The sequence below is a fragment of the Saccoglossus kowalevskii genome, chromosome 21 (genome assembly GCF_978046115.1).
Source record: "Saccoglossus kowalevskii chromosome 21, keSacKowa6.1, whole genome shotgun sequence".
Taxonomy (NCBI): domain Eukaryota; kingdom Metazoa; phylum Hemichordata; class Enteropneusta; family Harrimaniidae; genus Saccoglossus; species Saccoglossus kowalevskii.
Genome location: NC_140661.1, coordinates 28,660,001 through 28,682,717, shown reverse-complemented (window position 1 = coordinate 28,682,717; position 22,717 = coordinate 28,660,001).

Here is a 22,717-nt window from a genome sequence, read left to right as displayed (position 1 = left end):
GCGTTAACCAGTAATGTATATGGGAGGGTAAACCAGCAATTTCTATGGGAAGGAAAACCAGCAATGTCTACGGGAGGGTAAAACAGCAATGTCTATGATAGGGAAAACCAGCAATGTCTATGAGAGGATAAACCAGCAATGTCTATGGGAGGGTAAACCAGCAATGTCTATGGGAGGGTAAACCAGCAATGTCTATGGGAGGGTAAACCAACAATGTCTATGAGAGAGTAAATCAGTAATATCTATAGGAGGATGAACCAGCAATGTCTATGGGAGAGTAAACCAGTAATATCTATAGGAGGATGAACCAGCAATGTCTATGGGAGAGGAAACCAGTAATATCTATATGAGCATGAACCAGCAATGTCTATGGGAGAGTAAACCAGTAATATCTATAAAGAGAATGAACCAGCAATGTCTATGAGAGAGTAAATCAACAATGGCTATTGGAGAGTAAACCAGTAATATCTATATGAGGATGAACCAGCAATGTCAATGGAAGAGTAAACCAATAATATCTATAGGAGGATGAACCAGCAATATCAATGGGAGAGTAAACCAGTAATATCTATAGGAGGATGAACTAGGAATGTCTATGCCATAGTAAACCAGTAATATCTATAGAAGGATGAACCAGGAATGTCTATGGGAGAGTAAATCAGTAATACATATAGGAGGATGAACAAGAAATGTCTATGAGAGGGTAAACTAACAATGTCTATGGGAGAGTAAACCAGTAATATCCATGGGAGAGTAAACCAGTAATATCTATGGGAGGATGAACCTGTAATGTCTATGCGAGGGTAAGCCAGTAATATCTATGGGAGAGTAAACCAGTAATATATATAGGAGGATGAACCAGCAATGTATATTGGAGGGCAAACCAGCAATATCCGTTGGAGGGTAAACCAGCAATGTCTATGGGAGGGTAAACCAGCAATGTCTATAGGAGGGTAAACCAACAATGTCTATAGGAGGGTAAACCAGCAATGTCTAAGGGAGCGTTAACCAGCAATGTCTATGGGAGGGTAAACCAGCAATATATATTGGAGCGTTAACCAGCAAAGTCTATGAGAGGGTAAACAAGCAATGTCAATGGGAGCGTTAACCAGCAATGTATATGGGAGGGTAAACCAGCAATATCTATGGGAGGGTAAACCAGCAATGTCTATGGGAGGGTAAAACAGCAATGTCTATGAGAGTGTAAACCGCAATGTCTATGGGAGTGTGAACCAGCAATGTCTATTGGAGGGTAAACCAGCAATGTCTATGGGAGGGTAAACCAGCAATGTGTATGGGAGGGTAAACCAGCAATATCTATGGGAGTGATAACTAGCAATGTCTATGAGAGGGTAAACCAGCAATGTCAATGGGAGCGTTAACCAGCAATGGATATGGGAAGATGAACCAGCAATATCTATGGGAGGGTAAACCAGCAATGTCTATGGGAGGGTAAACCAGCAATGTCTATGGGAGGGTAAACCAGCAATGTCTATGAGAGGATAAACCAGCAATGTATATGGGAGGGTAAACCAGCAATGTCTATTGGAGGGTAAACCAGCAATGTCTATGAGAGGGTAAAACAGCAATGTCTATGGGAGGGTAAACCAGCAATGTCTAAGGGAGGGTAAACCAGCAATGTCTATGCGAGGGTAAACCAGCAATGTCTATAGGAGGGTAAACCAGCCATGTCCGTGGGAGGCTAAACGAGTAATGTCTATGGGAGGGTAAACCAGCAATGTCTATGGGAGGGTAAACCAGCAATGTCCGTGGGAGGCGAAACAAGCAATGTCTATGGGAGGGTAAACCAGCAATGACTATGGGAGGGTAAACCAGCAATGTCTATAAGAGGGTAAACCAGCAATGTCCAAGGAAGCGTTAACCAGCAATGTCTATGGGAGGGTAAACCAGCAATATATATGGAGCGTTAACCAGCAAAGTCTATGAGAGGGTAAACCAGCAATGTCAATGGGAGCGTTAACCAGCAATGTATATGGGAGGGTAAACCAGCAATATCTATGGGAGGGTAAAGCAGCAATGTCTATGGGAGGGTAAAACAGCAATGTCTATGAGAGGGTAAACCAGCAATGTCTATGGGAGGGTAAACCAGCAATGTCTATTGGAGGGTAAACCAGCAATGTCTATGGGAGGGTAAACCAGCAATGTCTATGGGAGGGTAAACCAGCAATATCTATGGGAGCGTTAATTAGCAATGTCTATGAGAGGGTAAACCAGCAATGTCAATGGGAGCGTTAACCAGCAATGTATATGGGAAGATGAACCAGCAATGTCTATGGGAGGGTAAACCAGCAATGTCTATGGGAGGGTAAACCAGCAATGTCTATGGGAGGATAAACCAGCAATGTCTATGAGAGGGTAAACCAGCAATGTCAAGGGGAGGGTAAACCAGCAATGTCTAAGGGAGCGTTAACCAGCAATGTCTATGAGAGGGTAAAACAGCAATGACAATGAGAGCGTTAACCAGCAATGTATATGGGAGGGTAAACCAGCAATGTCTATGGGAGGGTAAACCAGCAATGTCTATGAGAGGGTAAAACAGCAATGTCTATGGGAAGATAAACCAGCAATGTCTAAGGGAGGGTGAACCAGCAATGTCTATGGGAGGGTAAACCAGCAATGTCTATAGGAGGGTAAACCAGCAATGTCCGTGGGAGGCTAAACGAGTAATGTATATGGGAGGGTGAATCAGCAATGTCTATGGGATGGTAAACCAGCAATGTCTAAGAGATCGTAAACCAGTAATGTCCGTGGGAGACTAAACGAGTAATGTCTATGGGAGGGTAAACCAGCAATGTCTATGAAAGGGTAAACCAGTAATGTCTATGAGAGGGTAAACTAACAATGTCTATGGGAGAGTAAACCAGTAATATCCATGGGAGAGTAAACCATATCTATGAGAGGATGAACCAGCAATGTCTATGCGAGGGTAAGTCAGTAATATCTATGGGAGAGTAAACCAATAATGTATATAGGAGGGTAAACCAGCAATATATATGGGAGGGTAAACCAGCAATGTATATGGGAGGGTAAACCAGCAATGTCTATGGGAGGGTAAACCAGCAATGTCTATGGGAGGGTAAAGCCAGCAATATCTATAGGAGGGTAAACCAGGAATCTCTATGGGAGGGTAAACCAGCAATGTCTATAGGAGGGTAAACCAGCAATGTCTATGGGAGCGTTAACCAGCAATGTCTATGGGAGGGTAAACCAGCAATGTCTATGGGAGGGTAAACCAGCAATGTCTATGGGAGGGTAAACCAGCAATGTCCGTGGGAGGCTAAACGAGCAATGTCTATGCGAGGGTAAACCAGCAATGTCTATGGTAGGGTAAACCAGCAATGTCTATAGGAGGGTAAACCTGCAATGTCTAAGGGAGCGTTAACCAGCAATGTCTATGAGAGGGTAAACCAGCAATATATATGTGAGCGTTAACCAGCAATGTATATGAGAGGGTAAACCAGCAATGTCAATGGGAGCGTTAACCAGTAATGTATATGGGAGGGTAAACCAGCAATTTCTATGGGAAGGAAAACCAGCAATGTCTACGGGAGGGTAAAACAGCAATGTCTATGATAGGGTAAACCAGCAATGTCTATGAGAGGATAAACCAGCAGTGTCTATGGGAGGGTAAACCAGCAATGTCTATGGGAGGGTAAACCAGCAATGGCTATGGGAGGGTAAACCAACAATGTCTATGAGAGAGTAAATCAGTAATATCTATAGGAGGATGAACCAGCAATGTCTATGGGAGAGTAAACCAGTAATATCTATAGGAGGATGAACCAGCAATGTCTATGGGAGAGTAAACCAGTAATATCTATATGAGGATGAACCAGCAATGTCTATGGGAGAGTAAACCAGTAATATCTATAAAGAGAATGAACCAGCAATGTCTATGAGAGAGTAAATCAACAATGGCTATTGGAGAGTAAATCAGTAATATCTATATGAGGATGAACCAGCAATATCAATGGGAGAGTAAACCAGTAATATCTATAGGAGGATGAACTAGGAATGTCTATGCGATAGTAAACCAGTAATATCTATAGAAGGATGAACCAGGAATGTCTATGGGAGAGTAAATCAGTAATACATATAGGAGGATGAACAAGAAATGTCTATGAGAGGGTAAACTAACAATGTCTATGGGAGAGTAAACCAGTAATATCCATGGGAGAGTAAACCAGTAATATCTATGGGAGGATGAACCTGTAATGTCTATGCGAGGGTAAGCCAGTAATATCTATGGGAGAGTAAACCAGTAATATATATAGGAGGATGAACCAGCAATGTATATTGGAGGGCAAACCAGCAATATCCGTTGGAGGGTAAACCAGCAATGTCTATGGGAGGGTAAACCAGCAATGTCTATAGGAGGGTAAACCAACAATGTCTATAGGAGGGTAAACCAGCAATGTCTAAGGGAGCGTTAACCAGCAATGTCTATGGGAGGGTAAACCAGCAATATATATTGGAGCGTTAACCAGCAAAGTCTATGAGAGTGTAAACAAGCAATGTCAATGGGAGCGTTAACCAGCAATGTATATGGGAGGGTAAACCAGCAATATCTATGGGAGGGTAAACCAGCAATGTCTATGGGAGGGTAAAACAGCAATGTCTATGAGAGTGTAAACCAGCAATGTCTATGGGAGGGTAAACCAGCAATGTCTATTGGAGGGTAAACCAGCAATGTCTATGGGAGGGTAAACCAGCAATGTGTATGGGAGGGTAAACCAGCAATATCTATGGGAGCGATAACCAGCAATGTCTATGAGAGGGTAAACCAGCAATGTCAATGGGAGCGTTAACCAGCAATGTATATGGGAAGATGAACCAGCAATATCTATGGGAGGGTAAACCAGCAATGTCTATGGGAGGGTAAACCAGCAATGTCTATGGGAGGGTAAACCAGCAATGTCTATGAGAGGATAAACCAGCAATGTATATGGGAGGGTAAACCAGTAATGTCTATTGGAGGGTAAACCAGCAATGTCTATGAGAGGGTAAACCAGCAATGTCTATGGGAGGGTAAACCAGCAATGTCTAAGGGAGGGTAAACCAGCAATGTCTATGCGAGGGTAAACCAGCAATGTCTATAGGAAGGTAAACCAGCAATGTCCGTGGGAGGCTAAACGAGTAATGTCTATGGGAGGGTAAACCAGCAATGTCTATGGGAGGGTAAACCAGCAATGTCTATGAGAGGGTAAACCAGCACTGTCCGTGGGAGGCTAAACGAGTAATTTCTATGGGAGGGTAAAACAGCACTGTATATGAGAGGGTAAACCAGTAATGTCTATGAGAGGGTAAAACAGCAATTTATATGGGAGGGTAAACCAGCAATATCTATGGGAGTGTAAACCAGCAATGACTTCGAGAGGGTAAAACACCAAAGTTTATGGGAGCATTTAACCACAAATGTCTACGGGAGGGTAAACCAGCAATGTCTATGGGAGAGTAAATCAGTAATGTCTATGTTAGGGCAAACCACCGATGTCTATGGGAAGGTATATATATATGAGGATGAACCAGCAATGTCAGTGAGAGAGTAAACCATTAATATCTATAGGAGGATGAACCAGCAATGTCTATGGGACAGTAAACCAGTAATATCTATAGACGGATGAACCAGCAATGTCTATGTTAGAGTAAATCAGTGATATATATAGGAGGATGAACCAGAAATGTCTATGAGAGGGTAAACTAACAATGTCTATGGGAGGGTTAACCAGTAATATCCATGGGAGAGTAAACCAGTAATATCTATGAGAGGATGAACCAGCAATGTCTATGAGAGGGTAAGGCCACCAATGTCTATGAGAGGCTGAACGAGCAATGTCTATGAGAGTGTAAACCAGCAATGTCTATGGGAGGGTAAACCAGTAATGTCTATGTGAGGGCAAACCACCGATGTCAATGGGAAGGTAAACGAGCAATGTATATGGGAGGGTAAACCAGCAATGTATATAGAAGGGTAGACCAGCAATGCCTATGAGAGGGTAAACCAACAATGTCTATGGGAGGGTAAACCAGCAATGTCGATGGGAGGGTAAACCAGCAATGACTTCGAGAGGGTAAAACACCAATGTTTATGGGAGAGATTAACCACCAATGTCTATGGGAGGGTAAACCAGCAATGTCTATGGGAGGGTAAACCAGCAATGTCTATGGGAGAGTAAATCAGTAATATCTATAGGAGGATGAACCAGCAATGTCTATGAGAGGGTAAACCAACAATGTATATGAGAGAGTAAATCAGTAATATCTATAGGAGGATGAACCAGCAATGTCTATGGGAGAGTAAACCAGTAATATCTATAGGAGGATGAACCAGCAATGTCTATGGGAGAGTAAACCAGTAATATCTATAGGAGAATGAACCAGCAATGTCTATGATTGGTAAAACCAACAATGGATATTGGAGAGTAAACCAGTAATATCTATATGAGGATGAACCAGCAATGTCAAAGGGAGAGTAAACCAATAATATCTATGGGAGGATGAACCAGCAATGTCAATGGGAGAGTAAACCAGTAATATCTATAGGAGGATGAACCAGTAATGTCGATGAGAGGGTAAACCAACAATGGCTATTGGAGACTAAACCAGTAATATCTATAGGAGGATGAACCAGCAATGTCTATGGGATAGTAAACCAGCAATATCTATAGAAGGATGAACCAGGAATGTCTATGGGAGAGTAAATCAGTAATACATATAGGAGGATGAACAAGAAATGTCTATGAGAGGGTAAGTCAGTAATATCTATGGGAGAGTAAACCAATAATGTATATAGGAGGGTAAACCAGCAATATATATGGGAGGGTAAACCAGCAATGTCTATGGGAGGGTAAACCAGCAATGTCTATGGGAGGGTAAACCAGGAATGTCTATGGGAGGGTAAACCAGCAATGTCTATAGGAGGGTAAACCAGCAATGTCTATGGGAGCGTTAACCAGCAATGTCTATGGGAGGGTAAAACATCAAAGTATATGGGAGGGTAAACCAGCAATGTCTATGGGAGGGTAAACCAGCAATGTCCGTGGGAGGCTAAACGAGCAATGTCAATGCGAGGGTAAACCAGCAATGTCTATGGTAGGGTAAACCAGCAATGTCTATAGGAGGGTAAACCTACAATGTCTAAGGGAGCGTTAACCAGCAATGTCTATGAGAGGGTAAACCAGCAATATATATGTGAGCGTTAACCAGCAATGTATATGAGAGGGTAAACCAGCAATGTCAATGGGAGCGTTAACCAGTAATGTATATGGGAGGGTAAACCAGCAATTTCTATGGGAAGGAAAACCAGCAATGTCTACGGGAGGGTAAAACAGCAATGTCTATGATAGGGAAAACCAGAAATGTCTATGAGAGGATAAACCAGCAATGTCTATGGGAGGGTAAACCAGCAATGTCCATGGGAGGGTAAACCAGCAATGTCTATGGGAGGGTAAACCAACAATGTCTATGAGAGAGTAAATCAGTAATATCTATAGGAGGATGAACCAGCAATGTCTATGGGAGAGTAAACCAGTAATATCTATAGGAGGATGAACCAGCAATGTCTATGGGAGAGGAAACCAGTAATATCTATATGAGCATGAACCAGCAATGTCTATGGGAGAGTAAACCAGTAATATCTATAAAGAGAATGAACCAGCAATGTCTATGAGAGAGTAAATCAACAATGGCTATTGGAGAGTAAACCAGTAATATCTATATGAGGATGAACCAGCAATGTCAATGGAAGAGTAAACCAATAATATCTATAGGAGGATGAACCAGCAATATCAATGGGAGAGTAAACCAGTAATATCTATAGGAGGATGAACTAGGAATGTCTATGCCATAGTAAACCAGTAATATCTATAGAAGGATGAACCAGGAATGTCTATGGGAGAGTAAATCAGTAATACATATAGGAGGATGAACAAGAAATGTCTATGAGAGGGTAAACTAACAATGTCTATGGGAGAGTAAACCAGTAATATCCATGGGAGAGTAAACCAGTAATATCTATGGGAGGATGAACCTGTAATGTCTATGCGAGGGTAAGCCAGTAATATCTATGGGAGAGTAAACCAGTAATATATATAGGAGGATGAACCAGCAATGTATATTGGAGGGCAAACCAGCAATATCCGTTGGAGGGTAAACCAGCAATGTCTATGGGAGGGTAAACCAGCAATGTCTATAGGAGGGTAAACCAGCAATGTCTATGGGAGGGTAAACCAGCAATGTCTATGGGAGAGTAAACCAGCAATGTCTATGGGAGGGTAAACCAGCAATGTTTATGAGAGGGTAAACCAGCAATGTCAATGGGAGGGTAAACCAGCAATGTCTATAGGAGGGTAAACCAGCAATTTCTAAGGGAGCGTTAACCAGCAATGTCTATGAGAGGGTAAACCAGTAATGTCAATGGGAGCGTTAACCAGCAATGTCTATGAAAGGGTAAACCAGTAATGTCTATGAGAGGGTAAACTAACAATGTCTATGGGAGAGTAAACCAGTAATATCCATGGGAGAGTAAACCATATCTATGAGAGGATGAACCAGCAATGTCTATGCGAGGGTAAGTCAGTAATATCTATGGGAGAGTAAACCAATAATGTATATAGGAGGGTAAACCAGCAATATATATGGGAGGGTAAACCAGCAATGTATATGGGAGGGTAAACCAGCAATGTCTATGGGAGGGTAAACCAGCAATGTCTATGGGAGGGTAAAGCCAGCAATATCTATAGGAGGGTAAACCAGGAATCTCTATGGGAGGGTAAACCAGCAATGTCTATAGGAGGGTAAACCAGCAATGTCTATGGGAGCGTTAACCAGCAATGTCTATGGGAGGGTAAACCAGCAATGTCTATGGGAGGGTAAACCAGCAATGTCTATGGGAGGGTAAACCAGCAATGTCCGTGGGAGGCTAAACGAGCAATGTCTATGCGAGGGTAAACCAGCAATGTCTATGGTAGGGTAAACCAGCAATGTCTATAGGAGGGTAAACCTGCAATGTCTAAGGGAGCGTTAACCAGCAATGTCTATGAGAGGGTAAACCAGCAATATATATGTGAGCGTTAACCAGCAATGTATATGAGAGGGTAAACCAGCAATGTCAATGGGAGCGTTAACCAGTAATGTATATGGGAGGGTAAACCAGCAATTTCTATGGGAAGGAAAACCAGCAATGTCTACGGGAGGGTAAAACAGCAATGTCTATGATAGGGTAAACCAGCAATGTCTATGAGAGGATAAACCAGCAGTGTCTATGGGAGGGTAAACCAGCAATGTCTATGGGAGGGTAAACCAGCAATGGCTATGGGAGGGTAAACCAACAATGTCTATGAGAGAGTAAATCAGTAATATCTATAGGAGGATGAACCAGCAATGTCTATGGGAGAGTAAACCAGTAATATCTATAGGAGGATGAACCAGCAATGTCTATGGGAGAGTAAACCAGTAATATCTATATGAGGATGAACCAGCAATGTCTATGGGAGAGTAAACCAGTAATATCTATAAAGAGAATGAACCAGCAATGTCTATGAGAGAGTAAATCAACAATGGCTATTGGAGAGTAAATCAGTAATATCTATATGAGGATGAACCAGCAATATCAATGGGAGAGTAAACCAGTAATATCTATAGGAGGATGAACTAGGAATGTCTATGCGATAGTAAACCAGTAATATCTATAGAAGGATGAACCAGGAATGTCTATGGGAGAGTAAATCAGTAATACATATAGGAGGATGAACAAGAAATGTCTATGAGAGGGTAAACTAACAATGTCTATGGGAGAGTAAACCAGTAATATCCATGGGAGAGTAAACCAGTAATATCTATGGGAGGATGAACCTGTAATGTCTATGCGAGGGTAAGCCAGTAATATCTATGGGAGAGTAAACCAGTAATATATATAGGAGGATGAACCAGCAATGTATATTGGAGGGCAAACCAGCAATATCCGTTGGAGGGTAAACCAGCAATGTCTATGGGAGGGTAAACCAGCAATGTCTATAGGAGGGTAAACCAACAATGTCTATAGGAGGGTAAACCAGCAATGTCTAAGGGAGCGTTAACCAGCAATGTCTATGGGAGGGTAAACCAGCAATATATATTGGAGCGTTAACCAGCAAAGTCTATGAGAGGGTAAACAAGCAATGTCAATGGGAGCGTTAACCAGCAATGTATATGGGAGGGTAAACCAGCAATATCTATGGGAGGGTAAACCAGCAATGTCTATGGGAGGGTAAAACAGCAATGTCTATGAGAGTGTAAACCAGCAATGTCTATGGGAGGGTAAACCAGCAATGTCTATTGGAGGGTAAACCAGCAATGTCTATGGGAGGGTAAACCAGCAATGTGTATGGGAGGGTAAACCAGCAATATCTATGGGAGCGATAACCAGCAATGTCTATGAGAGGGTAAACCAGCAATGTCAATGGGAGCGTTAACCAGCAATGTATATGGGAAGATGAACCAGCAATATCTATGGGAGGGTAAACCAGCAATGTCTATGGGAGGGTAAACCAGCAATGTCTATGGGAGGGTAAACCAGCAATGTCTATGAGAGGATAAACCAGCAATGTATATGGGAGGGTAAACCAGCAATGTCTATTGGAGGGTAAACCAGCAATGTCTATGAGAGGGTAAACCAGCAATGTCTATGGGAGGGTAAACCAGCAATGTCTAAGGGAGGGTAAACCAGCAATGTCTATGCGAGGGTAAACCAGCAATGTCTATAGGAAGGTAAACCAGCAATGTCCGTGGGAGGCTAAACGAGTAATGTCTATGGGAGGGTAAACCAGCAATGTCTATGGGAGGGTAAACCAGCAATGTCTATGAGAGGGTAAACCAGCACTGTCCGTGGGAGGCTAAACGAGTAATTTCTATGGGAGGGTAAAACAGCACTGTATATGAGAGGGTAAACCAGTAATGTCTATGAGAGGGTAAAACAGCAATTTATATGGGAGGGTAAACCAGCAATATCTATGGGAGTGTAAACCAGCAATGACTTCGAGAGGGTAAAACACCAAAGTTTATGGGAGCATTTAACCACAAATGTCTACGGGAGGGTAAACCAGCAATGTCTATGGGAGAGTAAATCAGTAATGTCTATGTTAGGGCAAACCACCGATGTCTATGGGAAGGTATATATATATGAGGATGAACCAGCAATGTCAGTGAGAGAGTAAACCATTAATATCTATAGGAGGATGAACCAGCAATGTCTATGGGACAGTAAACCAGTAATATCTATAGACGGATGAACCAGCAATGTCTATGTTAGAGTAAATCAGTGATATATATAGGAGGATGAACCAGAAATGTCTATGAGAGGGTAAACTAACAATGTCTATGGGAGGGTTAACCAGTAATATCCATGGGAGAGTAAACCAGTAATATCTATGAGAGGATGAACCAGCAATGTCTATGAGAGGGTAAGGCCACCAATGTCTATGAGAGGCTGAACGAGCAATGTCTATGAGAGTGTAAACCAGCAATGTCTATGGGAGGGTAAACCAGTAATGTCTATGTGAGGGCAAACCACCGATGTCAATGGGAAGGTAAACGAGCAATGTATATGGGAGGGTAAACCAGCAATGTATATAGAAGGGTAGACCAGCAATGCCTATGAGAGGGTAAACCAACAATGTCTATGGGAGGGTAAACCAGCAATGTCGATGGGAGGGTAAACCAGCAATGACTTCGAGAGGGTAAAACACCAATGTTTATGGGAGAGATTAACCACCAATGTCTATGGGAGGGTAAACCAGCAATGTCTATGGGAGGGTAAACCAGCAATGTCTATGGGAGAGTAAATCAGTAATATCTATAGGAGGATGAACCAGCAATGTCTATGAGAGGGTAAACCAACAATGTATATGAGAGAGTAAATCAGTAATATCTATAGGAGGATGAACCAGCAATGTCTATGGGAGAGTAAACCAGTAATATCTATAGGAGGATGAACCAGCAATGTCTATGGGAGAGTAAACCAGTAATATCTATAGGAGAATGAACCAGCAATGTCTATGATTGGTAAAACCAACAATGGATATTGGAGAGTAAACCAGTAATATCTATATGAGGATGAACCAGCAATGTCAAAGGGAGAGTAAACCAATAATATCTATGGGAGGATGAACCAGCAATGTCAATGGGAGAGTAAACCAGTAATATCTATAGGAGGATGAACCAGTAATGTCGATGAGAGGGTAAACCAACAATGGCTATTGGAGAGTAAACCAGTAATATCTATAGGAGGATGAACCAGCAATGTCTATGGGATAGTAAACCAGCAATATCTATAGAAGGATGAACCAGGAATGTCTATGGGAGAGTAAATCAGTAATACATATAGGAGGATGAACAAGAAATGTCTATGAGAGGGTAAGTCAGTAATATCTATGGGAGAGTAAACCAATAATGTATATAGGAGGGTAAACCAGCAATATATATGGGAGGGTAAACCAGCAATGTCTATGGGAGGGTAAACCAGCAATGTCTATGGGAGGGTAAACCAGGAATGTCTATGGGAGGGTAAACCAGCAATGTCTATAGGAGGGTAAACCAGCAATGTCTATGGGAGCGTTAACCAGCAATGTCTATGGGAGGGTAAAACATCAAAGTATATGGGAGGGTAAACCAGCAATGTCTATGGGAGGGTAAACCAGCAATGTCCGTGGGAGGCTAAACGAGCAATGTCAATGCGAGGGTAAACCAGCAATGTCTATGGTAGGGTAAACCAGCAATGTCTATAGGAGGGTAAACCTACAATGTCTAAGGGAGCGTTAACCAGCAATGTCTATGAGAGGGTAAACCAGCAATATATATGTGAGCGTTAACCAGCAATGTATATGAGAGGGTAAACCAGCAATTTCTATGGGAAGGAAAACCAGCAATGTCTACGGGAGGGTAAAACAGCAATGTCTATGATAGGGAAAACCAGCAATGTCTATGAGAGGATAAACCAGCAATGTCTATGGGAGGGTAAACCAGCAATGTCTATGGGAGGGTAAACCAGCAATGTCTATGAGAGGATAAACCAGCAATGTATATGGGAGGGTAAACCAGCAATGTCTATTGGAGGGTAAACCAGCAATGTCTATGAGAGGGTAAACCAGCAATGTCTATGGGAGGGTAAACCAGCAATGTCTAAGGGAGGGTAAACCAGCAATGTCTATGCGAGGGTAAACCAGCAATGTCTATAGGAAGGTAAACCAGCAATGTCCGTGGGAGGCTAAACGAGTAATGTCTATGGGAGGGTAAACCAGCAATGTCTATGGGAGGGTAAACCAGCAATGTCTATGAGAGGGTAAACCAGCACTGTCCGTGGGAGGCTAAACGAGTAATTTCTATGGGAGGGTAAAACAGCACTGTATATGAGAGGGTAAACCAGTAATGTCTATGAGAGGGTAAAACAGCAATTTATATGGGAGGGTAAACCAGCAATATCTATGGGAGTGTAAACCAGCAATGACTTCGAGAGGGTAAAACACCAAAGTTTATGGGAGCATTTAACCACAAATGTCTACGGGAGGGTAAACCAGCAATGTCTATGGGAGGGTAAACCAGCAATGTCTATAAAGAGAATGAACCAGCAATGTCTATGAGAGAGTAAATCAACAATGGCTATTGGAGAGTAAACCAGTAATATCTATATGAGGATGAACCAGCAATGTCAATGGAAGAGTAAACCAATAATATCTATAGGAGGATGAACCAGCAATATCAATGGGAGAGTAAACCAGTAATATCTATAGGAGGATGAACTAGGAATGTCTATGCCATAGTAAACCAGTAATATCTATAGAAGGATGAACCAGGAATGTCTATGGGAGAGTAAATCAGTAATACATATAGGAGGATGAACAAGAAATGTCTATGAGAGGGTAAACTAACAATGTCTATGGGAGAGTAAACCAGTAATATCCATGGGAGAGTAAACCAGTAATATCTATGGGAGGATGAACCTGTAATGTCTATGCGAGGGTAAGCCAGTAATATCTATGGGAGAGTAAACCAGTAATATATATAGGAGGATGAACCAGCAATGTATATTGGAGGGCAAACCAGCAATATCCGTTGGAGGGTAAACCAGCAATGTCTATGGGAGGGTAAACCAGCAATGTCTATAGGAGGGTAAACCAACAATGTCTATAGGAGGGTAAACCAGCAATGTCTAAGGGAGCGTTAACCAGCAATGTCTATGGGAGGGTAAACCAGCAATATATATTGGAGCGTTAACCAGCAAAGTCTATGAGAGGGTAAACAAGCAATGTCAATGGGAGCGTTAACCAGCAATGTATATGGGAGGGTAAACCAGCAATATCTATGGGAGGGTAAACCAGCAATGTCTATGGGAGGGTAAAACAGCAATGTCTATGAGAGTGTAAACCAGCAATGTCTATGGGAGTGTGAACCAGCAATGTATATTGGAGGGTAAACCAGCAATGTCTATGGGAGGGTAAACCAGCAATGTGTATGGGAGGGTAAACCAGCAATATCTATGGGAGCGATAACTAGCAATGTCTATGAGAGGGTAAACCAGCAATGTCAATGGGAGCGTTAACCAGCAATGGATATGGGAAGATGAACCAGCAATATCTATGGGAGGGTAAACCAGCAATGTCTATGGGAGGGTAAACCAGCAATGTCTATGGGAGGGTAAACCAGCAATGTCTATGAGAGGATAAACCAGCAATGTATATGGGAGGGTAAACCAGCAATGTCTATTGGAGGGTAAACCAGCAATGTCTATGAGAGGGTAAAACAGCAATGTCTATGGGAGGGTAAACCAGCAATGTCTAAGGGAGGGTAAACCAGCAATGTCTATGCGAGGGTAAACCAGCAATGTCTATAGGAGGGTAAACCAGCCATGTCCGTGGGAGGCTAAACGAGTAATGTCTATGGGAGGGTAAACCAGCAATGTCTATGGGAGGGTAAACCAGCAATGTCTATGAGAGGGTAAACCAGCACTGTCCGTGGGAGGCTAAACGAGTAATGTCTATGGGAGGGTAAAACAGCACTGTATATGAGAGGGTAAACCAGTAATGTCTATGAGAGGGTAAAACAACAATTTATATGGGAGGGTAAACCAGCAATATCTATGGGAGTGTAAACCAGCAATGACTTCGAGAGGGTAAAACACCAAAGTTTATGGGAGCATTTAACCACAAATGTCTATGGGAGGGTAAAGCAGCAATGTTTATGGGAGGGTAAACCAGCAATGTCTATGGGAGAGTAAATCAGTAATGTCTATGTTAGGGCAAACCACCGATGTCTATGGGAAGGTATATATATATGAGGATGAACCAGCAATGTCAGTGTGAGAGTAAACCATTAATATCTATAGGAGGATGAACCAGCAATGTCTATGGGACAGTAAACCAGTAATATCTATAGACGGATGAACCAGCAATGTCTATGTTAGAGTAAATCAGTGATATATATAGGAGAATGAACCAGAAATGTCTATGAGAGGGTAAACTAACAATGTCTATGGGAGAGTTAACCAGTAATATCCATGGGAGAGTAAACCAGTAATATCTATGAGAGGATGAACCAGCAATGTCTATGCGAGGGTAAGTCAGTAATATATATGCGAGGGTAAGCCACTAATATCTATAGGAGAATGAACCAGCAATGTCTATGAGAGGGTAAGGCCACCAATGTCTATGAGAGGCTGAACGAGCAATGTCTATGAGAGTGTACACGAGCAATGTCTATGGGAGGGTAAACCAGTAATGTCTATGTGAGGGCAAACCACCGATGTCTATGGGAAGGTAAACGAGCAATGTATATGGGAGGGTAAACCAGCAATGTATATAGAAGGGTAGACCAGCAATGCCTATGAGAGGATAAACCAACAATGTCTATGGGAGGGTAAACCAGCAATGTCGATGGGAGGGTAAACCAGCAATGACTTCGAGAGGGTAAAACACCAATGTTCATGGGAGAGATTAACCACCAATGTCTATGGGAGGGTAAACCAGCAATGTCTATGGGAGGGTAAACCAGCAATGTCTATGGGAGAGTAAATCAGTAATATCTATAGGAGCATGAACCAGCAATGTCTATGAGAGGGTAAACCAACAATGTATATGAGAGAGTAAATCAGTAATATCTATAGGAGGATGAACCAGCAATGTCTATGGGAGAGTAAACCAGTAATATCTATAGGAGGATGAACCAGCAATGTCTATGGGAGAGTAAACCAGTAATATCTATAGGAGAATGAACCAGCAATGTCTATGAGTGGTAAAACCAACAATGGATATTGGAGAGTAAACCAGTAATATCTATATGAGGATGAACCAGCAATGTCAATGGGAGAGTAAACCAATAATATCTATGGGAGGATGAACCAGCAATGTCAATGGGAGAGTAAACCAGTAATATCTATAGGAGGATGAACCAGTAATGTCGATGAGAGGGTAAACCAACAATGGCTATTGGAGAGTAAACCAGTAATATCTATAGGAGGATGAACCAGCAATGTCTATGGGATAGTAAACCAGCAATATCTATAGAAGGATGAACCAGGAATGTCTATGGGAGAGTAAATCAGTAATACATATAGGAGGATGAACAAGAAATGTCTATGAGAGGGTAAGTCAGTAATATCTATGGGAGAGTAAACCAATAATGTATATAGGAGGGTAAACCAGCAATATATATGGGAGGGTAAACCAGCAATGTCTATGGGAGGGTAAACCAGCAATGTCTATGGGAGGGTAAACCAGCAATGTCTATGGGAGGGTAAAGCCAGCAATATCTATAGGAGGGTAAACCAGGAATGTCTATGGGAGGGTAAACCAGCAATGTCTATAGGAGGGTAAACCAGCAATGTCTATGGGAGCGTTAACCAGCAATGTCTATGGGAGGGTAAAACATCAAAGTATATGGGAGGGTAAACCAGCAATGTCTATGGGAGGGTAAACCAGCAATGTCCGTGGGAGGCTAAACGAGCAATGTCAATGCGAGGGTAAACCAGCAATGTCTATGGTAGGGTAAACCAGCAATGTCTATAGGAGGGTAAACCTACAATGTCTAAGGGAGCGTTAACCAGCAATGTCTATGAGAGGGTAAACCAGCAATATATATGTGAGCGTTAACCAGCAATGTATATGAGAGGGTAAACCAGCAATGTCAATGGGAGCGTTAACCAGTAATGTATATGGGAGGGTAAACCAGCAATTTCTATGGGAAGGAAAACCAGCAATGTCTACGGGAGGGTAAAACAGCAATGTCTATGATAGGGAAAACCAGCAATGTCTATGAGAGGATAAACCAGCAATGTATATGGGAGGGTAAACCAGCAATGTCTATGGGAGGGTAAACCAGCAATGTCTATGCGAGGGTAAACCAACAATGTCTATGAGAGAGTAAATCAGTAATATCTATAGGAGGATGAACCAGCAATGTCTATGGGAGAGTAAACCAGTAATATCTATAGGAGGATGAACCAGCAATGTCTATGGGAGAGGAAACCAGTAATATCTATATGAGCATGAACCAGCAATGTCTATGGGAGAGTAAACCAGTAATATCTATAAAGAGAATGAACCAGCAATGTCTATGAGAGAGTAAATCAACAATGGCTATTGGAGAGTAAACCAGTAATATCTATATGAGGATGAACCAGCAATGTCAATGGAAGAGTAAACCAATAATATCTATAGGAGGATGAACCAGCAATATCAATGGGAGAGTAAACCAGTAATATCTATAGGAGGATGAACTAGGAATGTCTATGCGATAGTAAACCAGTAATATCTATAGAAGGATGAACCAGGAATGTCTATGGGAGAGTAAATCAGTAATACATATAGGAGGATGAACAAGAAATGTCTATGAGAGGGTAAACTAACAATGTCTATGGGAGAGTAAACCAGTAATATCCATGGGAGAGTAAACCAGTAATATCTATGGGAGGATGAACCTGTAATGTCTATGCGAGGGTAAGCCAGTAATATCTATGGGAGAGTAAACCAGTAATATATATAGGAGGATGAACCAGCAATGTATATTGGAGGGCAAACCAGCAATATCCGTTGGAGGGTAAACCAGCAATGTCTATGGGAGGGTAAACCAGCAATGTCTATAGGAGGGTAAACCAACAATGTCTATAAGAGGGTAAACCAGCAATGTCTAAGGGAGCGTTAACCAGCAATGTCTATGGGAGGGTAAACCAGCAATATATATTGGAGCGTTAACCAGCAAAGTCTATGAGAGGGTAAACAAGCAATGTCAATGGGAGCGTTAACCAGCAATGTATATGGGAGGGTAAACCAGCAATATCTATGGGAGGGTAAACCAGCAATGTCTATGGGAGGGTAAAACAGCAATGTCTATGAGAGTGTAAACCAGCAATGTCTATGGGAGTGTGAACCAGCAATGTCTATTGGAGGGTAAACCAGCAATGTCTATGGGAGGGTAAACCAGCAATGTGTATGGGAGGGTAAACCAGCAATATCTATGGGAGCGATAACTAGCAATGTCTATGAGAGGGTAAACCAGCAATGTCAATGGGAGCGTTAACCAGCAATGGATATGGGAAGATGAACCAGCAATATCTATGGGAGGGTAAACCAGCAATGTCTATGGGAGGGTAAACCAGCAATGTCTATGGGAGGGTAAACCAGCAATGTCTATGAGAGGATAAACCAGCAATGTATATGGGAGGGTAAACCAGCAATGTCTATTGGAGGGTAAACCAGCAATGTCTATGAGAGGGTAAAACAGCAATGTCTATGGGAGGGTAAACCAGCAATGTCTAAGGGAGGGTAAACCAGCAATGTCTATGCGAGGGTAAACCAGCAATGTCTATAGGAGGGTAAACCAGCAATGTCCGTGGGAGGCTAAACGAGTAATGTCTATGGGAGGGTAAACCAGCAATGTCTATGGGAGGGTAAACCAGCAATGTCTATGAGAGGGTAAACCAGCACTGTCCGTGGGAGGCTAAACGAGTAATGTCTATGGGAGGGTAAAACAGCACTGTATATGAGAGGGTAAACCAGTAATGTCTATGAGAAGGTAAAACAGCAATTTATATGGGAGGGTAAACCAGCAATATCTATGGGAGTGTAAACCAGCAATGACTTCGAGAGGGTAAAACACCAAAGTTTATGGGAGCATTTAACCACAAATGTCTATGGGAGGGTAAAGCAGCAATGTTTATGGGAGGGTAAACCAGCAATGTCTATGGGAGAGTAAATCAGTAATGTCTATGTTAGGGCAAACCACCGATGTCTATGGGAAGGTATATATATATGAGGATGAACCAGCAATGTCAGTGTGAGAGTAAACCATTAATATATATAGGAGGATGAACCAGCAATGTCTATGGGACAGTAAACCAGTAATATCTATAGACGGATGAACCAGCAATGTCTATGTTAGAGTAAATCAGTGATATATATAGGAGGATGAACCAGAAATGTCTATGAGAGGGTAAACTAACAATGTCTAAGGGAGAGTTAACCAGTAATATCCATGGGAGAGTAAACCAGTAATATCTATGAGAGGATGAACCAGCAATGTCTATGCGAGGGTAACTCAGTAATATATATGCGAGGGTAAGCCACTAATATCTATAGGAGAATGAACCAGCAATGTCTATGAGAGGGTAAGGCCACCAATGTCTATGAGAGGCTGAACGAGCAATGTCTATGAGAGTGTAAACGAGCAATGTCTATGGGAGGGTAAACCAGTAATGTCTATGTGAGGGCAAACCACCGATGTCTATGGGAAGGTAAACGAGCAATGTATATGGGAGGGTAAACCAGCAATGTATATAGAAGGGTAGACCAGCAATGCCTATGAGAGGATAAACCAACAATGTCTATGGGAGGGTAAACCAGCAATGTCGATGGGAGGGTAAACCAGCAATGACTTCGAGAGGGTAAAACACCAATGTTCATGGGAGAGATTAACCACCAATGTCTATGGGAGGGTAAACCAGCAATGTCTATGGGAGGGTAAACCAGCAATGTCTATGGGAGAGTAAATCAGTAATATCTATAGGAGGATGAACCAGCAATGTCTATGAGAGGGTAAGGCCACCAATGTCTATGAGAGGCTGAACGAGCAATGTCTATGAGAGTGTAAACGAGCAATGTCTATGGGAGGGTAAACCAGTAATGTCTATGTGAGGTCAAACCACCGATGTCTATGGGAAGGTAAACGAGCAATGTATATGGGAGGGTAAACCAGCAATGTATATAGAAGGGTAGACCAGCAATGCCTATGAGAGGATAAACCAACAATGTCTATGGGAGGGTAAACCAGCAATGTCGATGGGAGGGTAAACCAGCAATGACTTCGAGAGGGTAAAACACCAATGTTCATGGGAGAGATTAACCACCAATGTCTATGGGAGGGTAAACCAGCAATGTCTATGGGAGGGTAAACCAGCAATGTCTATGGGAGAGTAAATCAGTAATATCTATAGGAGGATGAACCAGCAATGTCTATGAGAGGGTAAACCAACAATGTATATGAGAGAGTAAATCAGTAATATCTATAGGAGGATGAACCAGCAATGTCTATGGGAGAGTAAACCAGTAATATCTATAGGAGGATGAACCAGCAATGTCTATAGGAGAGTAAACCAGTAATATCTATAGGAGAATGAACCAGCAATGTCTATGAGTGGTAAAACCAACAATGGATATTGGAGAGTAAACCAGTAATATCTATATGAGGATGAACCAGCAATGTCAATGGGAGAGTAAACCAATAATATCTATGGGAGGATGAACCAGCAATGTCAATGGGAGAGTAAACCAGTAATATCTATAGGAGGATGAACCAGTAATGTCGATGAGAGGGTAAACCAACAATGGCTATTGGAGAGTAAACCAGTAATATCTATATGAGGATGAACCAGCAAGGTCAATGGGAGAGTAAACCATTAATACATATAGGAGGATGAACCAGCAATGTCTATGGGATAGTAAACCAGCAATATCTATAGAAGGATGAACCAGGAATGTCTATGGGAGAGTAAATCAGTAATACATATAGGAGGATGAACAAGAAATGTCTATGAGAGGGTAAGTCAGTAATATCTATGGGAGAGTAAACCAATAATGTATATAGGAGGGTAAACCAGCAATATATATGGGAGGGTAAACCAGCAATGTCTATGGGAGGGTAAACCAGCAATGTCTATGGGAGGGTAAACCAGCAATGTATATGGGAGGGTAAAGCCAGCAATATCTATAGGAGGGTAAACCAGGAATGTCTATGGGAGGGTAAACCAGCAATGTCTATAGGAGGGTAAACCAGCAATGTCTATGGGAGCGTTAACCAGCAATGTCTATGGGAGGGTAAAACATCAAAGTATATGGGAGGGTAAACCAGCAATGTCTATGGGAGAGTAAACCAGCAATGTCCGTGGGAGGCTAAACGAGCAATGTCTATGCGAGGGTAAACCAGCAATGTCTATGGTAGGGTAAACCAGCAATGTCTATAGGAGGGTAAACCTACAATGTCTAAGGGAGCGTTAACCAGCAATGTCTATGAGAGGGTAAACCAGCAATATATATGTGAGCGTTAACCAGCAATGTATATGAGAGGGTAAACCAGCAATGTCAATGGGAGCGTTAACCAGTAATGTATATGGGAGGGTAAACCAGCAATTTCTATGGGAAGGAAAACCAGCAATGTCTACGGGAGGGTAAAACAGCAATGTCTATGATAGGGTAAACCAGCAATGTCTATGAGAGGATAAACCAGCAATGTCTATGGGAGGGTAAACCAGCAATGTCTATGGGAGGGTAAATCAGCAATGTCTATGGGAGGGTAAACCAACAATGTCTATGAGAGAGTAAATCAGTAATATCTATAGGAGGATGAACCAGCAATGTCTATGGGAGAGTAAACCAGTAATATCTATAGGAGGATGAACCAGCAATGTCTATGGGAGAGGAAACCAGTAATATCTATATGAGGATGAACCAGCAATGTCAATGGAAGAGTAAACCAATAATATCTATGGGAGGATGAACCAGCAATATCAATGGGAGAGTAAACCAGTAATATCTATAGGAGGATGAACTAGGAATGTCTATGCGATAGTAAACCAGTAATATCTATAGAAGGATGAACCAGGAATGTCTATGGGAGAGTAAATCAGTAATACATATAGGAGGATGAACAAGAAATGTCTATGAGAGGGTAAACTAACAATGTCTATGGGAGAGTAAACCAGTAATATCCATGGGAGTGTAAACCAGTAATATCTATGGGAGGATGAACCTGTAATGTCTATGCGAGGGTAAGCCAGTAATATCTATGGAGAGTAAACCAGTAATATATATAGGAGGATGAACCAGCAATGTATATTGGAGGGCAAACCAGCAATATCCGTTGGAGGGTAAACCAGCAATGTCTATGGGAGGGTAAACCAGCAATGTCTATAGGAGGGTAAACCAACAATGTCTATAGGAGGGTAAACCAGAAATGTCTAAGGGAGCGTTAACCAGCAATGTCTATGGGAGGGTAAACCAGCAATATATATTGGAGCGTTAACCAGCAAAGTCTATGAGAGGGTAAACAAGCAATGTCAATGGGAGCGTTAACCAGCAATGTATATGGGAGGGTAAACCAGCAATATCTATGGGAGGGTAAACCAGCAATGTCTATGGGAGGGTAAAACAGCAATGTCTATGAGAGTGTAAACCAGCAA